Source organism: Zingiber officinale, chromosome 11A (genome assembly GCF_018446385.1).
Source record: "Zingiber officinale cultivar Zhangliang chromosome 11A, Zo_v1.1, whole genome shotgun sequence".
Taxonomy (NCBI): Eukaryota; Viridiplantae; Streptophyta; class Magnoliopsida; order Zingiberales; family Zingiberaceae; genus Zingiber; species Zingiber officinale.
Genome location: NC_056006.1, coordinates 44533019 through 44553183, shown reverse-complemented (window position 1 = coordinate 44553183; position 20165 = coordinate 44533019). Strand labels below are relative to the sequence as shown.

The window sequence follows — 20165 nt, the reverse complement described above, 5'->3', positions numbered from 1 at the left end:
ACAGGAGTTTATATATATATATATATATATATATATATATATATATTAGCACTTATGTATTTTTAGAAATGCAATTACTATTGTGCTCATGGGATGGGTGGTGGATGAGAGAATTTGGAACAAGGCGACACAGAAGATTGACTAAACTCTCTAGATACGCAAATGAGTTTTACGCATCAAGAGGTAAAAATTCTACACCAAAAATATAATTAGAATTCACTTGGATCTCTGACGGGTTCCCTTTTCTCTACGTTTATTGCTTAATTATTACATGGAACCCAACACGCTATACTCTATATTTTTTTGTAAAAAAGAATTATTTAATATTCGAGAATTATTCTTCAAATAACTAAACACATGTTTATATAGACTTCAAACATTAAGACCAAAATAAAGAAAAGAAATTCTAATATATGGATTACAATTCCTATATTATCTTGTAAAGAAAAGAAATAAAAATTATAAAAGAAAGAAAAAATTATTAACATACTCATGATACTAAAATTCCTAAACTGACTCAAACTATAAAAAGATAGAAATTATCAAAAATACCTAAAATACTAAAAATACCTTGAATACCTGTAACACCCATGAAATGATAAGCTATACCTATGAGTATTTTTCTTTTAGAAAAAAAAAGAGTAATGGAAATAGAAACCAAAATGAAATAAAAAGAAAGTGAGGTTAAGGTTTGAACCTTGAACCTCCCACAATGATAGAGTTAAATTGGGGTATGATAACCACTAGGGTAATGAATGATATATGAATAGAAAAGAATGGAAATTGTAGTTAAAAGTAAGAATATAGTTAAGCAAAGGAACAAGAGAAAATCAAGTAGCTTACCTCCTCTTCCTCTTGGTTAAGAAAAGAAGCAAGCAAAAGCCAGGTTGCCTTCCTTCCTTCGTTTCCTCTAATTTCGTGGGAATTAAGAGAGTGAAGAGATAGAGGAGTTAAGGGGATGAATGAGGACATGTTTCATTTACATGGGGAATAAATAGGAATGAGAAAAGAAAAGGGAAAGAAAAATTTGTTAATTCTTCCTCCTTCTTCTTCCTCCTCCTTCCTTCTCCACCGAAACCTAAACCCCTCTCTCCCTCATTTCCAAAATCCAAGCGAAGGCTTTCTCTACAAGAAAACTAATTCCTAAGAAGGAGTCTCAAGGTTTACTCCTTACAAGAAAGAGAAAACAAAAGGGAGAACTAGGAAGAGAAGCTCCTTCTTCCCCCTCACAAGGGTACCACTTTCATTAGGAAAAACAAGCGACAAGTTGTAAGTATCCCCTCACCTGTGGTACAAGTTGTTTATGTCTTTTCCATGAGGTTAGAATGCTTAAAAACCTAGGATCACCTCGTTGAAGTTTCAGCCATGAACATTACTAGCGTTCAAGGAAGCTTAAAATTAAATCTAACAAGCTCATGGGCCCCCTCATGATATGATATGAATTTAGCTAGATAATTATGCTTGTATGTTGTTAGAGCTTATTTTTCCTCTCCATGAAACTTTCGGCCATGAACATTACTAGGGTTGAAGGAAGCTTAAAATTAAATCTAGCATGCTCATGGATCCCCTTATGATATGATATGAATTTAGCTAAATATTTATGCTTGTATGTTGTTTAGAGTTTGGTCTTCTTCTTTATAAAGTTTCACCATGAACATTTCTAGGGTTCAAGGAAGCTTAAAATTAAATCTAACATGCTCATGGATCCCCTTATGATATGATATGAATTTAGCTAGATAATTATGCTTGTATGTTGTTAGAGCTTATTTTTCCTCTCCATGAAACTTTCGGCCATGAACATTACTAGGGTTCAAGGAAGCTTAAAATTAAATCTAGCATGCTTATGGACCCCCTTATGATATGATATGAATGTAGCTAGATGTTTATGCTTGTATGTTGTTTGGAGCTTGATTTTCCTCTTCATGAAACTTTCGGCCATGATCATCTCTAGGGTTCAAAGAAGCTTAAAATTAAATCTAGCATGCCCATGGATCCCCTTATGATATGATATGAATTTAGCTAAATATTTATGCTTGTATGTTGTTTAGAGCTTGGTCTTCTTCTTTATAAAGTTTCGGCCATGAACATTTCTAGGGTTCAAAGAAGCTTAAAATTAAATCTAGCATGCCCATGGATCTCCTCATGATATGATATGTATTTAGCTAGATATTTATGCTTGTATGTTGTTAGAGCTTATTTTTCCTCTCCATGAGACTTTCGACCATGAACATTACTAGGGTTCAAGGAAGCTTAAAAATTAAATCTAGCATGCTCATGGATCCCCTTATGATATGATATGAAATTAGCTTGATGTTTATGCTTGTATGTTGTTTGGAGCTTATTTTCCTTCTTCATGAACTTTCGGCCATGAAAAAGATTAAGACCTAGGAAAGCTTAAAAATTAGATTAACATGTTTATGACTTTCCTTATGATATGATATGAAGTTAACATGAGATTCTTATGCTTGTATGTTGTTTAGAATTTAAGTTCATACTCATGAACTTTCGGCCATGATGGGTTTAGGAGCCTAGATGTGCCTCACATGCTACGTTATGAATTAAGAGATGTTGTTTAATAATTCCATGCATGATTATGTCTTTTCTATGATAGGTGATGTGTTCATTTACGTATACCTATGAACCATGCATAATAATGTCTCTTATGATGTGCTATGTGCTCAAGTATGCATGCTTTATGATATGACAAATAATATGCTCATTTATGTATGCTTATGATCCATGCATAATAATGTCTCTTATGATGTGCTATGTGCCCATGTATGCATGCTTTATGATATGATAAGCAAAGGCCTAAGAGTTGCTTCCCTTTTTGTTGGGATTAAGAGCACTCTTTATGATATGATAAGTGAAGGCCTAAGAGTTGCTTCCCCTTGGGGACTAAGAGCACTCTTCATGATATGATAAGATATGATATGCTATGTTATGATATGAACCATGATATGCTATTTTACTTTGTATGGCTTGTACCAAGGGTGGGCTCTATAAGCGCCCTTAGGCCGACAGACTATGAACGGGTCTAGTAAAGGGATGGGCTCGTTAGTACGCCCCTAGGTCGACGGTCGTAGTACGGACCTAGATCCCTAGTAGGTTCGGGGCTAGCTACCCTGTCCTAGGGATTGCGCGCATTTATGTATGTATGCGGTACAAGCCGGGCCCTCATGATGATTTTATGTTCAAGTACTATATGATATGTTTTAAGACATCTTGCATATTACATGACACATGTTTTAAAAGACATCTTGCATGATATGATTTATGACATGATATGCTATGCCTTAGGATTTATATGACATGATGCTCTTATGATTTATGATATGATTTTATGATTTATATGACATGATGCTCTTATGATTTATGATATGATATGATGCTATGTTTCACAATATGATGTTAGATGATTATGTTTCCATCGTCATATGCTTATGTGATTATGCTTTGATATATGATTTTTGTGAGTAGGAAAGGATCTTACTAAGCCTGTGTGCTTATAGCTTACTTTCCTTGTACCGCAGATAAGGGCAAAGAATGGATGAACTAGGGGAGCCGCAGGAGAGGCAAGAGATGTGTGTGGTGGTGGCTCGGCTAAGACAAATAAAAGACCTGCTTATGTTATTTTTTTTTATGTGTTGACATGAACTAAGTTTATTTATGTTAATGTTCCGCATGACTTCATGATACTTCCGCTGTTTTACTTTAGAAGAAATATTAATATGCATGTATGTTTCCGCAAAATAGTTAAGTAAAGTGACCCCACCCCACTAGCAGGAGGGGCGGGCGTTACAAGTTGGTATCAGAGCCAGGTTAGCCTTTCCGCTACATACACATCAAGCCTCCATCCTGCCACTCCAAGTAAGACTTTCTGTACTTACTCTATTTTATTTATGCATAATAGGAAATGTTTTAGTATCCATGAACCTAAGTATGACTGATATGGATTTCCATTATGCATGATAAGCGATATTTAATATGCACGAATATAAGTAGGATGACTCTAGACTTATGCTAGCCGTATTGTTATTTATGAAAATAGATATGGCTAGATGACGCGGTAACAGGGCTGATGAGACAGTGACCCCACCAGACCTGACCCAGGTAGTCAGAGATCTCCAGTGTCAGATCACTGAACAACAACAAGTAATCACTGCTCTGATGAATCAGCAAGGAAACCCTGTCACCCACCAGCAAATCAGAATGCAGTGCCCGTCATACCAATAGCTGCACCCGTACCACCGGTAGCCCCTGCCCCAGTGGTCCGACAGGAGACCTACTTGATACAGTGGCTAAGGCTGAAGCCGGAGAATTTCTCGGGTACTTGTGAGCCATGGGACGCCCAAGCCTGGTTCAAGATGGTGGAAAGTATTGTGGAATTGCTGGACTGGCCTGTATCAGAAAAGATCAAATACGTGTCATTCTATTTTTCCGGAGACGCAAGAATGTGGTGGGAAAGAGTTAAGGCTAAGAGACAAATTAATCTGATGAACTGGACGGACTTCGAGACAGAGTTCTTCGAGGAATTCTTCCATATGCAAGTAACGAACCGACATTATGACGAGTTCACCGAGTTCCGGCAATGTGACTTATCAGTGAACGAAGCAATGAAGCGCTTCAACCGTCTTGCATGCCTCTACCCAGAGTTAGTCGGCACGGAAAGAGAAAGGGTTAGACTGATGCTGAAAATGCTCTGACCCGAGATAGCATTGAATGTGGCCGGTGGAATTAATAGACCGCAGACTATGGAAGAACTGGTTAGCAGTGCCCTGATCACCGAACATTATCAGAAGGCGATGAATGGGAATAAGAATCAGGCACAGACGGAAGGACAAAAACCTCAGAGTACCAAAACGAGTTGGAAAGGAAACTCTAATGGAAAAAGGAAGCAATGGAACAACACTAAAGGAGGACCAGCAAATAAGCAACCTAAGTACCCTCAGTGTACCATTTGTGGGAAGTTGCATTCCGGAGTATGCCACAAGGGTACGAGAAAGTGTTACAATTGCGGACGGGAAGGACATATGGCCAGAGACTGCCCTACCCAGTCCCAGACACCATCCTAGCAGTATAACCAGAACAGGAGTGCCCCCTCATAGCTACACCTGATGCAGGCTGCCATTGAAGGAACTCCGATTAGCCAAGGGAGATTAGAAGCCCCGCCAGCTACGATGAATGCTAGGGTTTTCTCTCTTACCAAAGATGATGTGGCGAGTGCCTCTACAGTTGTCATAGGTCAGCTGCCTATTTTCAGCCAATATGCTAATGTGTTATTTGATACTGGGGCGACACACTCGTTCGTCTCTACACCCTTCATGGAGAAGTTATAGATACCACCACAAGCCTTAAATGGCAAATTCTTAACAACCCTACCTTCGGGAGAAGTAATGCCATCTACTCATATGGTCGAGCCGCACCCATCAGAATCACAGACAGAGAACTCTACTGTGATCTGATAGTGCTTGACATACAAGATTATGACAGTATATTGGGCATGAATTTTCTGAGCAAGTACGACGCTTCAATCGAGTGTTGTCAAAGAAAAGTAGTTTTCCGACCTGAAGCTGAACCGATATTTGAGTTCATTGGGGAACCCAGAGAAAATTTGTACTACGGGGCTGAAGATGTGACCGGACAACTATCTACCCTGACTATAGCACCGACGCTGTTTGACGATGTATTGGAGAAGCAAACTCGTGACCTAAGCATCCGACGGATAAAGCAAGAAGTATTAGAGGGAAAGATTGACGGATTCCGTATCGCTGATAGTGGAATATTATACCTCAAGGATCGTTTATGTGTTCCCGATGACTCGGAGTTGCGAAAGAAGATACTAGAAGAAGCCCACTCAACGCCCTATGCAATGCATCCGGGATCCACCAAAATGTACCAAGATTTAAAAAAGAAATTCTGGTGGTCCGGTATGAAAAAAGATATGGCTCAGTACGTCAGTACCTGCCTGACCTGTCAAAGGGTTAAAGCAGAACACCAGAGGCCTGGAGGTTTACTGCAGCCTGTCCAAATTCCAGAATGGAAATGGGAAGATATCTCTATGGACTTTATTTCAGGATTACCTAAGACTACAAACGGCTATGACGCTATATGGGTAATCGTGGATAGATTAACCAAATCCGCCCATTTTCTAGCAATCAAGATGACTTATTCAATTAAGCAACTGGCTCAATTATATGTCAAGGAAATTATTAGATTACATGGGATCCCTAAGACCATCATTTCTGACAGAGATGGTCGCTTTATTTCACATTTTTGGGAAAGTGTTCAGAAGGCTCTTGGCACAAAGCTATTGTTCAGTACTGCCTTCCACCCTCAGACAGACGGACAAACAGAAAGGGTGAACCAAGTACTAGAAGACATGTTACGGGCTTGCGCCTTAGACTTCAAAGGAAGTTGGTGCCGATATTTATGCTTAGCGGAATTCGCCTACAACAATAGTTACCAGGCTACTATTAGAATGGCACCCTATGAGGCTCTGTACAGGAGGAAATGTAGATCCCCTATATGTTGGTACGAAGGCGGTGAAAAGAAAGAGATGGGATTCCAAACAGAGTTCATCGATAACACCACCCGTGCTATACAGAACATCCGTCAAAGAATAGAAACTGCTCAGAGTCGACAAAAGAATTACGCGGATAACCGATGAAGGCCATTGGAATTCAGTGTCGGAGACTCAGTATTCCTCAAGGTAGCTCCTATGAAAGGAGTAATGAGGTTTGGTAAGAAGGGAAAGCTAAGCCCGCGCTATGTGGGACCATATCAAGTTCTCAAAATAATTGGCAAGGTAGCTTATGAAATAAAGCTGCCTCAGGAGATGTCAGCCATCCACAATGTGTTCCACGTTTCGATGCTAAAGAAATGTATTCCGAGCACGGACCAAGTGATCGAACCACGGACAGTACAAGTGCAAGAAGACCTAACCTATGAGAGCCGACCGGTTCAGATATTGGATCGAGATGTCAAAAGACTAAGGAACAAAGAAGTACCCTTAGTAAAGGTCCTGTGGCAAAATCAACGGTTCGAAGAAGCCACATGGGAACGAGAAGATGATATGAAACGGAGGTATCCGGAGCTATTTTAAGTTCGAGGATGAACTTTCTATGAGGTATGGAGTACTGTAACACCCACGAAATGATAAGCTATACCTATGAGTATTTTTCTTTAAGAAAAAAAAAGAGAAATGGAAATAAAAACCAAAATGAAATAAAAAGAAAGTGAGGTTAAGGTTTGAACCTTGAACCTCCCACAATGATAGAGTTAAATTGGGGTATGATAACCACTAGGGTAATGAATGATATATGAATAGAAAAGAATGGAAATTGTAGTTAAAAGTAAGAATATAGTTAAGCAAAGGAACAAGAGAAAATCAAGTAGCTTACCTCCTCTTCCTCTTGGTTAAGAAAAGAAGCAAGCAAAAGCCAGGTTGCCTTCCTTCCTTCGTTTCCTCTAATTTCGTGGGAATTAAGAGAGTGAAGAGATAGAGGAGTTAAGGGGATGAATGAGGACATGTTTCATTTACATGGGGAATAAATAGGAATGAGAAAAGAAAAGGGAAAGAAAAATTTGTTAATTCTTCCTCCTCCTTCCTTCTCCACTGAAAGCTAAACCTCTCTCTCCCTCTTTTCCAAAATCCAAGCTAAGGCTTTCTCTCCAAGAAAACTAATTCCTAAGAAGGAGTCTCAAGGTTTACTCCTCACAAGAAAGAGAAAACAAAAGGGAGAACTAGGAAGAGAAGCTCCTTCTTCCCCCTCACAAGGGTACCACTTTCTTTAGGAAAAACAAGCGACGAGTTGTAAGTATCCCCTCACCTGTGGTACAGTTGTTTATGTATTTTCCATGAGGTTAGAATGCTTAAAAACCTAGGATCACCCCCTTGAAGTTTCGGCCATGAACATTACTAGGGTTCAAGGAAGCTTAAAATTAAATCTAACATGCTCATGGATCCCCTCATGATATGATATGAATTTAGCTAGATAATTATGCTTTTATGTTGTTAGAGCTTATTTTTCCTCTCCATGAAACTTTCGGCCATGAACATTACTAGGGTTGAAGGAAGCTTAAAATTAAATCTAGCATGCTCATGGATCCCCTTATGATATGATATGAATTTAGCTAAATATTTATGCTTGTATGTTGTTTAGAGTTTGGTCTTCTTCTTTATAAAGTTTCGGCCATGAACATTTCTAGGGTTCAAGGAAGCTTAAAATTAAATCTAACATGCTCATGGATCCCCTCATGATATGATATGAATTTAGCTAGATAATTATGCTTGTATGTTGTTAGAGCTTATTTTTCCTCTCCATGAAACTTTCGGCCATGAACATTACAAGGGTTCAAGGAAGCTTAAAATTAAATCTAGCATGCTTATGGATCCCCTTATGATATGATATGAATGTAGCTAGATGTTTATGCTTGTATGTTGTTTAGAGCTTGATTTTCCTCTTCATGAAACTTTCGGCCATGATCATCTCTAGGGTTCAAAGAAGCTTAAAATTAAATCTAGCATGCCCATGGATCCCCTTATGATATGATATGAATTTAGCTAAATATTTATGCTTGTATGTTGTTTAGAGCTTGGTCTTCTTCTTTATAAAGTTTCAGCCATGAACATTTCTAGGGTTCAAAGAAGCTTAAAATTAAATCTAACATGCCCATGGATCCCCTCATGATATGATATGAATTTAGCTAGATATTTATGCTTGTATGTTGTTAGAGCTTATTTTTCCTCTCCATGAGACTTTCGGCCATGAACATTACTAGGGTTCAAGGAAGCTTAAAAATTAAATCTTGCATGCTCATGGATCCCCTTATGATATGATATGAAATTAGCTTGATGTTTATTCTTGTATGTTGTTTGGAGCTTATTTTCCTTCTTCATGAACTTTCGGCCATGAAAAAGATCAAGACCTAGGAAAGCTTAAAAATTGGATTAACATGCTTATGACTTTCCTTATGATATGCTATGAAGTTAACATGAGATTCTTATGCTTGTATGTTGTTTAGAATTTAAGTTTATACTCTTGAACTTTCGGCCATGATGGGTTTAGGAGCCTAGATGTGCCTCACATGCTACGTTATGAATTAAGAGATGTTGTTTAATGATTCCATGCATGATTATGTCTTTTCTATGATAGGTGATGTGTTCATTTACGTATACCTATGAACCATGCATAATAATGTCTCTTATGATGTGCTATGTGCTCAAGTATGCATGCTTTATGATATGACAAATAATATGCTCATTTATGTATGCTTATGATTCATGCATAATAATGTCTCTTATGAGGTGCTATGTGCCCAAGTATGCATGCTTTATGATATGATAAGCAAAGGCCTAAGAGTTGCTTCCTTTTTTGTTGGGATTAAGAGCACTCTTTATGATATGATAAGTGAAGGCCTAAGAGTTGCTTCCCCTTGGGGACTAAGAGCACTCTTCATGATATGATATGATATGATATGCTATATTATGATATGAACCATGATATGCTATTTTACTTTGTATGACTTGTACCAAGGGTGGGCTCCATAAGCGCTCCTAGGCCGACGGACTATGAACGGGTCTAGTAAAGGGATGAGCTCCTTAGTACGCCCCTAGGTCGACGGTCGTAGTACGGACCTAGATCCCTAGTAGGTTTGGGGCTAGCTATCCTGTCCTAGGGATTGCGCGCATTTATGTATGTATTTGGTACAAGCCGGGCCCTCATGATGATATTATGTTCAAGTACTATATGATATGTTTTAAGACATCTTGCATATGACATGACACATGTTTTAAAAGACATCTTGCATGATATGATTTATGACATGATATGCTATGCCTTAGGATTTATATGACATGATGCACTTATGATTTATGATATGATATGCTTTTGTGATTTATATGACATGATGCTCTTATGATTTATGATATGATATGATGCTATGTTTCACAATATGATGTTAGATGATTATGTTTCCATCGTCATATGCTTATGTGATTATCCTTTGATATATGGTTTTTGTGAGTAGGAAAGGATCTTACTAAGCCTGTGTGCTTATAGCTTACTTTCCTTGTACCGCTGATAAGGGCAAAGAATGGATGAACTAGGGGAGCCACAGGAGAGGCAAGAGATGTGTGTGGTGGTGGCTCGGCTAAGACAAATAAAAGACCTGCTTATGTTATTTTTTTTTATGTGTTGACATGAACTAAGTTTATTTATGTTAATGTTCCGCATGACTTCATGATACTTCCGCTGTTTTACTTTAGAAGAAATATTAATATGCATGTATGTTTCCGCAAAATAGTTAAGTAAAGTGACCCCGCCCCACTAGCAGGAGGGGCGGGCATTACAATACCAATGAAAATTACCAAATAATAATAATAATAATAATAATAATAATAATAATAATAATAATATTAATAATAATAATTTATGGATCCTCCATCATTTTGTAAGAGGTTTCTTCTGTAAGGAAATAGGTTGCTAAACACGCAAATGCGCAGCAGAAAATCCTATTTCCTCTAGAAGATCCATGCAAAGGGAGAAGAATAATATACTAAGTTTATGTCTAAGAACATGATAGAGTAAACCTTTGTAGCGTGCACTCGATCTCCCGATTGCTCGAATCTCAGCACGATCAAAGCGTCCGTGCCTCTTTCGATATCCACACGAACAAGTACTCCTCCGTTTGTCTTACAAACTCTCAAATATGGAGAAGCAAAATCACATATAGTTGTGCTAGCAACCAAGAGTGATTTCGGCCAAGGGAGGAAGAAGAAGAGAAAAGAGAATGAAGAAGTGAGGAAAAATGAGAGAAAAATGGTTTAAGTATTTTCATCTAATGAAAAACACTTAATGCTCATTAATCCCATTAATGAGCCTTAATTAGTATTCACTCTTCATTAAGGACCATTTTGAAAACTCCTCCTTTCATATTCAATTTTGAAAATTGAATATTGTGATTCATTGAATTTCGAAAATTCAATGAATACTCTCTCATTTCATATTCACTTGAGTCTAACTCAAGTTTAACTCACTTGAGTCTAACTCAGGTCTAATTCACTCGAGTCTAACTCAATTAATTCTCATGCAATTCAAATTCAATGAATCACTATTTCATTAATTGAATTGACTTCCTCGAGTGTAGTTTGAATTGGACTTGATCTAATAATTAGATCCAATTGAGTCTAACTCAATAAGTCCAATTCAGATTAGACTTAATCCAATTATTCATCATATGAATACATATCTAAATCTACTTGTTCTTTGTGTGTGACCCAATAGGTTCTCGTAACGTTTGCAATGTACCCAAATCAACATTTAGATACATAAGCAATGAGTGGCATCTAGCAAGGCATCATTGCTACCCAAGTGACGAGAAAGTCGAGATTCGACCTAACCTTTCCGTGGCTATTATCTTGTATGACTTGGTCCCTCTATACTTGATATCTAGATTGATCAATGAGGCATAGACCGTGTCATCATCTTATCAATCTTTATGTTTCTTGATCTCTAAGTAGACAAACTCAATCAAATGAGCTCAATATCTCATATTGACTCATTTGAACATGACCATGCTTTCTTTGTGTCCTACTAATCAAGGGGCCCACAGATATCGCTTCCGTCATATGAAAGGGATAGATCCCATCTACATCACTCACATCCCTTTGCATAATTCATTGCATACCCAGTGATCAACTTTATTGTCCACCTTGTTACAGGTGACGTTTGCCGATACTAAAGTACACAACTCCTTATGTAGGGAACCGTAGTGACTTCAGGTCTAAGGACTATTCATACCAATAGTCACATGAGAATGTTTATGACACTCATATAACGATCCATGAAACATTCTCATGGCGGGTCATTCGGTATATATTCTCTAATATATATCCATGTCTCAACCTGATATCTCATATCCATGACTTATGAGATCAAGTCATCTATTGACCTACATGCTAGTCTCAATGCATTAATATTGTCCTTGTATATTAATACTCGACTAGGAATAGTTAAGAGTAGTATTCTCTACAATATCTCACTATCAATTCAATCAATTGATATACTGTAGATAAGAACCTACTATCCAAGGACATTATTATATTTATTCAATCGACACTGAACTAAAATAAATATAATAACCAACTTTGCATTTTTATTTATAATGAAATATGATACAATAATGTGCCCTTTACAATCATCTCATAATTGATACTAGGGCTAATACTAATAATCTTCCACTAGCACTAGTGCCAATCACTGAGATATCAAATACCTATTGACTTAGTGTGACCATCATGCTTTCTTTGTGCAAAGCCTTGGTCAAAGGATCTGTAATGTTAGCATCGGGCGGTACTCTACATATCTTCACATCTCCTCTATCGATTATCTCTTGAATGAGATGGAATCATCGTAGTATGTGTTTGGATCTCTGATGAGAACGAGATTCCTTAGCCTGTGCAATAGCCCCATTATTATCACAATAGAGGTCTATTGGACTCGTTATACTAGGAACAACATCAAGCTCTATAATGAACTTCCTGATCCAAACAACCTCCTTTGCTGCAGCTGAAGCAGGAATATACTCGGCCTCTATTGTAGAATCAGCGACTGTGTCCTACTTCGAACTCTTCCAGCTCACAACACCACCATTTAAGAAAAACACATACCCTGACTGTGATCTGTAATCATCCTTATTTGTTTGGAACCTAACATCGGTGTAACTCTTTACAACAAGCTCTTCATCGCTTCCAAAGATCAAGAAATAATCTTGAGTCCTTCTCAAGTACTTAAGAATATTCTTGACTGCTGTCCAATGACCTTCACCTAGATCTGACTGGTATATGCTCGTCATGCTTAAAGCATATGAGACATCTGGGCGAGTATAAAACATGGCGTACATGATAGACCCTATAGCTGATGCATAAGGAATCTGATCCATGCGGTCCCTTTCTACCTTAGAAGAGGGACATTGAGTCTTCGAAAGACTCACACCATGTGACATAGGCAAGAATCGCTTCTTGGAATTCTTCATGGCAAAACATTTAAGCACCTTGTCAATGTATGTACTCTGGCTTAGGCCAAGCAATCTTTTAGATCTATCTCTATAGATCTTAAGGCCTAAAATATAGGATGCTTCATCTAAGTCTTTCATTAAAAATAATTCCCAAGCTAAGTCTTCACTGACTGAAGAGTAAGGATATCATTTTCAATGAGTAGTATGTCATCTACATACAATATGAGAAAGATGACTGTGCTCCCACTAACCTTCTTGTAGAGACAAGGTTCATCTTCATTCTTAATGAAACCAAACATTTTGATCGCATCATTGAATTGAAGATTCCAACTTCTAAAAGCTTGCTTTAATCCATAAATGGGTCTTTGCAACTTACAAACCTTTCCAGCATGCTTTGGATCTATAAAACCCTCAGGTTGTGTCATGTACACATCCTTGAGTAGATTTCCGTTAAGAAATGTGGTTTTGACATCCATCTGCCATATCTCATAATCATAGTAAGCTGCAATAGCAAGTAAAATCCGAATGGACTTAAGCATCGCAACTAGTGAAAAGATTTCATCATAGTCTATACCATGAATTGTCTTGAAATCTTTAGATACCAATCTACTTTTATAGGTATGCTTATGCCCATCCATGTCAGTCTTCACTTTGAAGACCCACTTACACCCAATGGGTTTGATCCCTTCAGGTGGATCAACCAAAGTCCATACTTGGTTAGTGTACATGAATTCCATTTCAGATCTCATGGCTCCTAGCCATTTCTCAGAATCTGGGCCCTGTACAGCTTCCTGATAAGATGTAGGCTCATCAAGACCAATAAGCTCTACATCACCGTGGTCAGACAAGAGAAATGAATATCTCTCAGGTTGACGGCGGGTCCTATCAGATCTGCGTAGAGTGTGTGCTACTTGAATAGGTTGTTGCTCCACAACTTCTTGTGGTGCATGTTCAATTTCCATCAAGGCATCGGTGCTAGTTTGTGTATCTTGAATTTCTTCAAGATCGATTTCACTCCTACTAGTCTTTCTAGAAATAAATTCCCTTTCTAGAAAGACACGAGTTCTGGTAACAAACACCTTGCCTTCTGTGAGATTATAGAAGTAATATCCCTTTGTTTATTTGGGATATCCTATAAGATAACATTTGTCTTATTTGGGTCCAAGTTTATCTGAGACTTGTCGTCGAACGTAAGCCTCACAACCCCAAATCTTCATAAAAGACATATTGGGACTCTTCCTAGTCCATATCGTATATGGTGTCTTTATGACGGTCTTAGATGGAACTCGGTTAAGTGAGAAAGCGGTTGTCTCTAGAGCATGTCCCCAGAAGGAAGTAGAAAGATCTGTATGACTCATCATCGATCGTACCATATCTAATAAGGTGTGATTTCTCCTTTCTGATACACCATTCCATTGTGGTGTCCCAGGTGGTGTGAGCTGAGATATGATCCCACACTCAATGAGATGGTCATAAAACTCTTGGCTAAGGTATTCCCCACCTCGATCTGATCGAAGCATTTTAATACTCTTACCAAGTTGGTTTTGTACTTCATTCTTGAATTCTTTGAACTTTTTAAAGGATTCTGACTTGTGTCTCATCAGATACATATAGCCGTATCTACTAAAATCATCAGCGAAGGTAATGAAGTAATAATGGCCTCCTCTAGCAGCTATTCTGAAAGGCCCACATACATCTGTATGTATGAGTCCTAATATATCATTAGTCCTTTTGCCATGTCCACCAAATGGAGTCTTTGTCATCTTGCCTCGGAGACAAGATTCACATGTTTCATATGATTCAAAATCAAATGAGTCCAAAAGTCCATCCTTATGGAGTTGGGATATGCGACTCTAATTTATGTGACCTAGGTGACAATGCCATAGAAATGTTTGGTTCAAATCATTAGACTTGGACTGTTTGATATTTATGTTATAGATTGGGTTTTCAAAGTCTAGAACATAGAGGCTATTCATAAGAGGTGCACTACAATAGAACATATCATTAAAATAAACGGAACAACATTTGTCCTTTATTACAAATGAAAAGCCTTTCTTGTCCAAACAAGAAATAGAGATAATGTTCTTTGTCAAAGCGGGCACATAACGGCACTCTTCTAGTTCTAAAACAAGCCCAGTGGGCAAAGATAAAGAATATGCTCCTACAACGACAGCAGGAACTCTTGCACCATTGCCTACTCGTAGGTCCACTTCACCCTTTGTCAATACTCTACTATTTCTCAGCCCCTGCACATTAGTACAAATGTGAGATGCACATCCAGTATCTAATACCCATGAAGAAGAAATAGATAGATTGACTTCTATAACATATATACTTGAGGCAGAAGTCTCACTTCTCTTCCATTTCAGTTCCTCTAGGTATACTTTATAGTTCCTCTTCCAGTGTCCGGTCTCACCACAGTGGAAGCAGGTTCCTTCCTTAGCAACCTTTGGGTTTTAGTGCATGTGCCTTGCCCTTGCCTTTGGCTTGGGTCTTACCCTTATCTTTAGGCTTCCACTTGCCTTTCCCCTTAGACACCATTAAAATGGAACTAGGCTTTGCCTTCTTAAGGTTTAGTTCATCAGTTCTTAACATGCTCAACATCTCAAGCAGTGATTTGTCAATTTCATTCATGTTGTAGTTTATGATAAATTGACTTAGCTATCGGGCAAAGACTGCAAGATAAGATCAGTGGCCAATTCTTGGCCTAGTAGAAATCCCAACCGCTGTAGGTTTTCTATATACCCAATTATTTTGAGTACATATGGTCCTACGAGACTTCCTTCTTGCATTCTGCATTGAAATAGTGCTTTAAAGATCTCAAATCTCTCATGCCTTGCTTGTCCTTGATATAGTTGTCTAAGATGTTCAACCATATCATAAGCATCCATGTTCTCATGTTACTTCTAAAGCTCAGAGTTCATGGTGGCGAGTATAAGGCATGACACATCTAATGCATTATCTTGATGCTTCTTGTAAGCATCCCTATCAGCTCTAGTAGCAGTAGCGGGGGGTGCTTCAGGAATGGGCTGCTCTAGGACGTACAGTTTTCATTCTTGCTTGAGAACTATTCTTAAATTTCTGTACCAGTCCAAGAAGTTAGCTCCATTGAGCTTGTCCTTATCAAGGGCAGATCGCAGAGAGAGAGTGTTCGACGTGTTTGACGACATGGTTATCTACAAAAACATAATGCAGAACTTAGTATCATATATCGATCATTTAATTAGGTCTTTAATTAAATGATGCTCCCACTGAATTGTAAAGCTTGGTAGGAACGAGTCATGGTTGTGGTTTTACCCACACTACTAGCTCCAAATCCAATCGCAATGACATTAATGTGGGACAAGATCCTCATTATACTCATCTTGAGTTAGCTTTGGCTAATCGCCCAAGACTCGTATAATGTAGGTAGGCATCATATACCAATTGCATCAAATGCAACTCTTGTATAACGAGATGAACAAGTCTATTTGTTCATTTTGCCCATCTTATGAAATTCATATTATAGCTCATCTTGAGTTAGCTTTGGCTAATCGCCCAAGGTTAGTACAATTTGAATTCCATCTTATGGGATATGTATTTTTAGAGATTTGTGATTTGGTGAAATGTGAAGGAGTGTCAGCGGATGCAGTTCGATTGATGGCATTTTCTTTCAGTATCAAGGATAAAGCAAGGACTTGGTTATATTCTCTCTATCCTCAAAGCATCACAAATTGGGAACAATTGGAGAAGCAATTTCTGAATCATTTTTTTCCTCCAAGTAGGACAATTTATATGAGGAATTGCATTACAAATTTTGCTCAGGCATATGGAGAATCATTATTTGAAGCATGGGACAGATTCAAGAGTCTTCAAAGACAATGCTCTTATCATGGTTTGGAGAAATGGCTGATTTTACACATATTCTATATGAGAATTTCTTTTTCAGATAAGTGCTTGTTAGATTCATCAGCTGGAGGTTCTTTTATAGACAAAAGTATAGAAGAAGCTTATATATTAATTGATCAAGTGACATTAAACCTCCATGGATGGTCGAGCAAAAGTTGGATGGAATCTCCCTTAAATATTCAGGAAGTGAAAGCCGTAAATACAAGAGAGCCTGTCAAACAAAATGTAGTTCAACCACCCAAGAATGTTGAAATTCACAAGTTACAGAATGAGGAGTTCAAATATTTGGGGGCAATGATTGAAACTATTGTTTCAAAATGGTTTAAAGAAGATTCCCCTCCTTCGCAGACAATATCTAGTGAAAAGGTGATGATGTTGGGTTGAGAATTGAAAAAAAATCATGAAGAACTTCTGAAGAAGGACATGTTTAAAATTGAGAAGAAGAATAATAGAAGATCACAAGAACTCAATTCCATTTCTCCAGGAAGTTCCCAAAGGCCACAAGTACCTTTCCCTCAACGATTGATCACACCAACACTAGATAAGCAAGTTGTACCTCCTCCAAAAGCTCAAAGGGAATTTGGGAAAAAGGAAGTTCAATCTTTCCCAGGACCTTCACTAAGGGTTCCTTTTCCACAAAGGTTAGTGGGGGTTAATGAAAATAAAGACTTCGACAAATCCGATGACACTTATAAGGTTGAGTGCAGATTTCATAGTGTGTATAAAGATAAAGACTCTTCAGATGAGGATTGTGATGATAATGCAGTGGATAATAAGTTTTTAGATCTACCTCCAGGTTTTATTGGAAATAGTGAAATTGAATTTTCAGATGATGAATATGATGTGGTAGATCAACTTAAAACTGCAAGTGAAGTTATTGATCCTCCTATAGTTGATTCTCCTATTGAGGATATTGATGTTGGTTTGTCTTTTAATGTTTGTGTTGATGATGTTGATATGGAACAATGTGTAGGGAGCTGTGTGGTGGAAGCAGCATCTCAAGAATCACCTCCTTTGTCCACACAATCCTTAGATGTTGTAAGAGTTACAAGGATTGAGCATGTTGGGGACCAATGTGTAGGGACTCATTTAGATATGGTTGAGTCTTAAGAATCACCATCTTTGATATCACCAACACCTGAGCCAGAGCCAGAACCATCATTTGATTCAGAGGAAGTCACATCCACATGTTTAGAAATATTAGGTATCTCTCAGCAAAGCAAGATTAGTACTTCTTGTGATCTTTTGGAAAATTTTATAGAGGTACCTATCATTGACTTTGTTGGATGTGATTCAGTTTTTATTTCTTATTCTGCTTATCTTAATATGGTTATGGCTCTATCTTATCTAATATATTTGTGGGAGATTTGTACTTTCTTTGCATGTGTAGATTCCACTTGGGCTAATGATTGGAAGCTCAATCTGAACCATCTTCGACCACCTAAAAAAACTTTTAAGAAGACGAAGATGGAGAGAGTTATACTTTACTTTGTAGCTCCATTGATGAAATCTCTCTCCATAATAAGAACCCCTTGTAGGAGGGTTCTAAAATATCTTACCCCTCCAAGAGCGAGATTTAGATGAATCTAATGAGGTGGTCGAGCTAATGACCTTAAACAAGCGCTTCTTGAGAGGCAACCCAAGTTCATTTTCCTTATTTTCTTTTATGTCTTTAGTTCTCTCTTTATAATAAATATGTATTCGCTACTTAATTTTTCTTATCTATCTTATTGTTGTAGAATTCAAAGTTGTGGAGGAATGTGAGTATTGGATGGAGGAGTATCTTTAAAAACATGAATGTCAACCATTTGAAGCTCATCACTTGGTAACTTCTCTTAAAATCTCCTCCACATTGTTGTTAGTTTTCATTGGGATAATGAAAAGTTTAAGTCTGGGGGGATGCATTAGATGCATTAGATGCATTTGATTTGCTTTGTTTGTTTTTTTTTCTTATGTCATGCATTTTGTTTTTATTTTTTGTGGCATACATCTTGAGAACATCAAACTCCTTTTTTATGTTTTCTTATCTTAAAACAAATTGTTAGTACGTTCTTTATCTTGATTCATGATATTGTAAATGATGATAGTATGTTTAGTGTACTTCTTTTCTCTATATTGAGTAGCATGAATTGAGCTAATTATCAATTAGAAATAAGTTTTAGTCTTGGCCTAACCTTAAGGATCTTACTTTCACTACACTTTGACTTGATGCTCGAATAGTTGATATCCTTGAAATAGTCATGATTCATCCTATTTGTATAGTACTTGGTTTTCATGGTGATTTCTCAAACTTCATTTTGGTTACTGGATGAGGCTCGAATCTTGAAAAACTCATTTAGAAAAATCAAAATATCCCAACTTATGTGCCTATAAACTCTCATGTGTTTAAAAAGGTGCATGATGAAAAAAAAAAGAGAAAAAAAAGAGTGTGAGAAAAGGAATATAAAAAACAGTTGTTATGAGTGGAAACTAGAAAGTCACCCCTTTGAGACCGAGTTAGGTTACTGGGAAAATGACTTCTATGGTTCTCTTGATATCGAGCATGCCTTTGAGACCTTGGTTGATTGAGAAATATGAACCAAGTGTGTGGTAGGTAAGTATCTATTACCTGAAACATTAGGAACTCAAATTGGATGATGACATGACTAGGACAAAGATTGAAACTTGAAGGGTTTTGAGTAACTAATTTGCACCGTGCACAAGAGACTTATGCTTAAGCCATACTAGGTTTATTTCTATGATCATGCTCATTAAAGAAACTTGTGGATAGAGTTAGGAGAGTGCATTAAGGATTATAATGCATTGTTGAATACATGAATCGTGATTACGACATTTTGCTTGAGAACAAGCAAAGGTTTACGTCTGGGGTTGTGATGTGCGTAGATTATATACACTTTTATGCATATTTTGACACACATCTACTTGTACTTCATGCGCATAATCTATGTTTATTGCACCCTATTTCATTATAATGTCATACTTCCATTATATTTTGTTCGGAGATCTACTCTTTACTTGTTTTGATTGATAGGACATGATTTGGAGCAAAAATGGGGTTTAAATGAAGTCGAGAGCTTCCAGAGTGACACGGACATGCAAAACTAAGTTTTCTTCATGTTCTGGCCGTGTGGCACCCACACAACCGTGTCAAGGCCATGTGGGGGGCGTGTTGAGGCCGTGTGAATATCACACGATTGTGTGCAGGCCGTGTGAGATTTCCAGCACTACAGACCAAAAGTAAAATGGCCATAACTTTG

General features: G+C 37.7%; 1 non-coding gene across 1 annotated transcript; it reads right to left on the bottom strand.

Moving 5' to 3' along the window:
* Positions 1 to 16792: 16792 nt before the first annotated feature.
* On the bottom strand, positions 16793 to 16898 carry LOC122033107. Its single transcript, XR_006126368.1, has one exon. It is a non-coding gene; the product is annotated as a small nucleolar RNA R71 (small nucleolar RNA).
* Between the last annotated feature and the right edge of the window lie 3267 nt (positions 16899 to 20165).